This window comes from Cimex lectularius, unplaced genomic scaffold (genome assembly GCF_000648675.2).
Source record: "Cimex lectularius strain Harlan isolate CLEC.00 unplaced genomic scaffold, Clec_2.1 scaffold225, whole genome shotgun sequence".
NCBI lineage: Eukaryota > Metazoa > Arthropoda > Insecta > Hemiptera > Cimicidae > Cimex > Cimex lectularius.
Window position 1 is genome coordinate 558,820 of NW_019392913.1, and position 5,661 is coordinate 564,480.

Below are 5,661 nucleotides of genomic sequence, written 5' to 3' on the forward strand. Positions count from 1 at the left end.
GCGGGTGTATCCATGATTAGAAGCATTTTTTTATTATTATATTTATTCTACATGCTTCATACAAAATATTACATGTAATACAATAACCATAAATATAAAATATATAAAATGTATATATATATTGGGATATCAGATTCCTATTATGGCGAAAAGGCAATTACTGAAACTGTTAAATAATAATAAATAACGTTAATAAGTAGAAACTAACTAAAAACTAAATAAACAAAAACTTAACATTTAACTAAATTACATTAAAATCTATTACTTTAATGACTGTGTCAAAATGTTCATAATATTCTCTCTTCATGAGCTCTTTCTCATCAGGTGGCCACTTCTTGCCTTGCAGTAGGCACTTTCGTATCCAAACACCACGCAGTGGTGCTATTAGTGGGCACTCATATATTAGGTGTTTAATGCTTTGTTCTACTGGGAAATTAGGCAGGCATGAGCATGGTGAAGATTTTCTTAGATGAAAGCGGAAAAAATAGCTGTTGTTTGGGCCGTGTTCGGTTAAGATGTGGGTTAGTGGTGCGGATAGTTGGATGTGCGGCTGGAATCTATCGGCAATTTTGGGAAAGAACTTTCTTGTCTGCCTTCCATTATTTATACTTGACCAAGAATTTTCCCACTTTTCCAGGCTCTCTTCGAAAAGTTTATTTATAATTGATGACTTTGGAAGTAATGATTCGAAGCTTGTAGGCTTGTCCAGTACACAATCCTCCATCCCTCCAGAGGTTTATGTGATGTGTGTGTGTGTGTGTGTTTCCCAACGAGAGTAACCTTAACGCCGGGGAATTAATTGATAAAAAATTAGGTAGTTAAATAATCAAAGTAAATATTTCTAAGGAATGTATCAGTCCTCTACTACAATTTTTCACTAATATTTTTAAGTCGGAAGAAGTCTACCTACGAAGTAAAAGGGATCTTTGCTGCTCAAAATTAAAACAATCAATGTTATATTTATTATGTGTTCCCAAGTTTGTAAAATTGTAAACCTGTAAAATTCCATATTTTAACCATATAACTCAGTGCATAGTCACGTTTGGGGAAAAAATTTGACTATAGGCTGCCTACGTTGTAGAATTTTTTTATCTGGTTCCCATTTGGTGCTTCCGTCCGTATATTTATATATTTTTAATCAGACAACAAAATAATGTGGTTTTTCAGTTTATGCTCACAAGATTACAGACTTAATTGTGGGCTTGAAAAATACTTTCGTCAGTATATCAAACTACTCAAAATATATATGAAGAGTAAGTGTGTGTGTGTGTGTGTGTGTGTGTGTGTGCCTTTAAATTAATGCATTTCATCTTGCTCCGGTCACAGCACTACATGAAATTACATGTCTCATTTGTGAACAGATAGAAAAATTCATATTATATTTACTTGACTCATTCAATAATCGGGACTAGTGATTTTGGTCCTTATGTACATTATTCCCATGCTTTATCGACATAAAATGAACTTCAGCATATACAACTTCTGAATACACGTCAGCAAACAAAGGTCATTAATTTTAATTACCCGTATCGATAAGCATTGATTATCCGTTCGAATCGAATCAGCAGATGGACAAATGAGAATCGATGCTTTTGCACGTGGACCACTGAGGAGGAATGTAGTGAGAGCGTGTGTGGCCTCAGCTAACAAGGGATTGGAACATATCTCTTTAACAAACCCCATGAGTAGATTATCTTCAGCCGTGAGATGTCTCAGATATTATTAATTGGAAGACGGAGAGCATTCTCATTGTATGATAATGCATCCTCCCGGTAAGGGGTTTAGCCCAAACGTTAAATGTTAATGTTGGATGTACAAAAAATTTGTAAAACAATGAAAATGTCGCCCGATATTTTAAATTCACCAAGTTTGCGTGCAATTTCTTATTTTCCTTTGTTCTCGCTTTCTTTGTCCCCAAATAATAAAGGGACCGACTGTTAATTTTGAAATTGTGAGATTTTTCCAATACTTGCATATTTTCATAATGGCTTACGTAGGGAACCCTAATTAACATAAAATATATTTACTTTTATTAAGATAATCCCTAAATTATAATGTGTTATATAATGTATTAAAGTTTGTGAGTAATTCAATTAATTAAGGTTTGTAGTTGAGATAAAAAGTGTCACGAGCGGGATTCGAACCCATGACCTTCGGCTTGATACGCCGCTACTCTACCACTTCAGCTATCGTGACGTAGAGTAGCGACGTATCAAGCCGAAAGTCGTGCGTTCGAATCCCGCTCGTGACATTGACTTTTTAATCTCAACTAAAAACCTTAATTAATTGAATTATATTAATTGGTCAAACGGGCCACGAAAATTAGTGAATTGGTGAGTAATGATCTCCCTGGTTTGGTCTGTGGGATGCAGTGGAACTGACTAATTCTTGTGAATTGTAATTATATGGACAGCGTCTGGTATTTTAACTCGCATCCTGTTTTTTAAATACCGTGGGTACAACAATAAAGAAATTTATAGTTACAGTAGGAGAAAAGGGAGAGAGACGGAAAAAGAATGAAAATGATAAAAGTTAGAACGAAGTACAACAGGCGAAATATCAAATATAAGCTAGAAGCGAAATAATGATGATAGTGAGTGACGTTAATGCATATTTTTAGAAATGTTGTGACACATTTATAATTTTGTCCCATTACCTACTTAAAGAAGTGACGAATCGACCGTCGACCTATTTAGCCATAATTAAATGTGATTGGAATACATTTTGATATCGCCAACACCTCTACACGCAAGATGTGTAATTAAGTAATTTTTTTTAATGAGTATAATTTTTTAATAACAGGATAATTGTTGTACTGAATTATTCGATAAATGAGAAAATGAATGAAAAAATAACAAATATTGAAGCAGAGCGAGAGAGAAACAATGAGAGAGGGTGAGGAGGGAAGAATAGACAGACAGAGGGTGAGTGAAACAGGAAGAGATAGATAGATAAATATAGGAAGAGTGTAATGAAGGGAGTTAGGGCGAGAAAGAGCGAGGGAGAGAGAGAGTGAAAGAGAAATATATAAATAAATAGAGATAAATAGATAGAGGTAAAGGAAGAACAGTGAATTTTAGGTTGAAGACTACGACATTAAAATTAATTCTGAGCTTGTTAGATAATTGGTTTCATTAGTATATCAATCTATCAAAGATGAGAGAGAGTGATAGTGTTGTGTGTGAATTGTGCTTGTGAAAGGTTTGTGATAGTACATCATTAGTGATCGTACATTACAGAAGAAACTGGGCAGAATAACACGCTTGTAAATACCAAGTGACATATGCTGGTTTTCTTAGTAGTAACTTTCTAATTTAAATATATTTATATAATAAATAACTAACTGTAATTTTTTACAAAGTTATAAAATCAAGAATAAGTGCTAAGTTCTTCAAAGCACACAAAATACAGGTTAAATAACGCACTTAATAACGGACTAAAACCATTTCATTCAATTCAGTAACCTTTTGAGGAAATGTTTCGATATAATAAAATCCCATGGAATCTTGTTGAAATTTATAATAAGAAGACGGTTTATTATATTTTAATTTCTAGAGTTACAAGGCGTGTAGTAGAGTCGGAAAAACTGGAATTCTTTGAAGATTCCAAGGTAAAATACGGCTCCCGTGAACGTGGTGCACTGTAAACTTGCATGCCAATAAAAGGCGGAACGCGCACCATTTATAAATCAAGGATTACGAGGGAGTCGGTGTAATCATTGGAGGAAAAGAAAAACGACCGTAATTTATGTATTATGACTCCTGCTCCTTCGGCAGAGTTACTGGTCCTCCCGGCAGACATGACTTACCAACTTAACTTTTTCAGATTTCAAAAGATGCCGGAGATATAAAAAACGTAGATATCAAAACTGTTTTTGCTATTTAAAAAGAGCAAGGGAGACGGAGTGAGTAAGAGGAGATAAGATATTCTTATTCCATGCAAAAAAAAAGTAAGGCCTTCATGGATTTAGTTTGTTAGACCTTTAGGGTATATTTTATGAAAAAATAAAATATAATTATAATAATAACAATAATAATTATTATTATTAGTAATATTATTATTATTTTAATAAATGGAAAAATAAAAAAATAAAAAGCACTGTTAGGGATACAGAATTTATTCATACCAATTATTTCTTTTTAAATTTAGATTTTCACCCTTTTTTTGTAATGTTCGAACTTAAAATTAAACAAAAAGAAAACCTACTCTCCTCGAACTAATAAAAAAAAAATATAATAAACAAAAATTTAAACAAATATTAAAAATAAGTGAATTAAAATTTATGTATGCGCAATCTTAAAGGAATAAAATTAAAGAAATATTGAAATGGGAAAACTCACACGATAAATGCTCTTTTCTTGATGTTGTCCGTCCGACCAGACGATTTTTCACAAGCAAAGTTGAAGTAGCCAAGTTCGAGGTGGTTTGTTCGCAGTTTCGAGATGGAATGTCCTGTTATTCTGCCTTTCATTCTTTTGGACTCTTGTCTTCCACTAGTTGTGCTTGACTTTGTTCCTTTGATTTGTTTGTTACAAGTTTGAAACAAGAAATTTAATTTTTCTCGTTAATATTGAGTTTTTTGTACTTCTGTTCTAGAATTACGCAACAAAAAATAGATCGATTTTCCAATAGTAAAGACGAAAGAATAATCTGAATAACGATATGGTTTTGATAAAAAAATATCAGTTGCTACTGTCAATCTTTCAACTTTTTTTAAGGTGATCATCAGGACCTGTACATAGATAAAGACCCTAAAATATGTCGAATGAATGAATTTGTTTTTTTCATCAAAACCATATCGTCATCCAGATTATTATTTCGTCTTTACTACTGGAAAATTGATCTACTTTTGTTGCGTAATTCTAGAACAGAAGTTCAAAAAAATCCATATTAAAGGGAAAATTAAATTTCTTGTCTCAAACGTAAATGTAAGTGCAATGCATGAATCTATTATGTAGATGTAATTATATAATATTATTTAAATACACTTTACTATTTATGTAAACAAAATCGGAAATTATTCTGAATAAATGCCAATGGCTTACCAATTGATCTTATTATGAAATGTATTTTTATTTGATTTGACCCCTGATCTGCTTCATTCAATGGGTAGTTTGGTGTTAAGTACTCCTGCATGGAATTACATTGCTATATGAAATAATGTTTAGTTATAAATGTATACAAACTACAAATATCCGTTTTTTAAATTATGAGCTACTCATTTTTTTTATTGATTGAAGCGTGTTGTAAAATATTCTAACATAAAAGTGAATTTTCAGCATAACCGAGTAATTGCACTTTTTTGTTTGTGTTGGTTATATTTTCGGCGGGTATTTTCCGATTTTGGGTGGAAGCACTTCCGAATTTTCTGGTTTAGCTCAAACTGCACGTTAATTTGTCTAATGCAGTCGCTAATCCTGCGCTGCCTCGACAAGAAGACAAACGCCTTGTTATCCAACTTATAATATTTAAATTGCCTCATTTGAATATCTGCACGATAATGCGACAACATATTTTGTATTGGCGACGAGCGACTAACAAAATTACCGCTCATCGATTTCAAAGATATTAAAAATAAACGACCGCCGGTTACCTAGAGAGAGGAGAGGAGATAGAGAGAGAGAGAGAGAGATCGATTTCAAAGATATTAAAAATAAACGA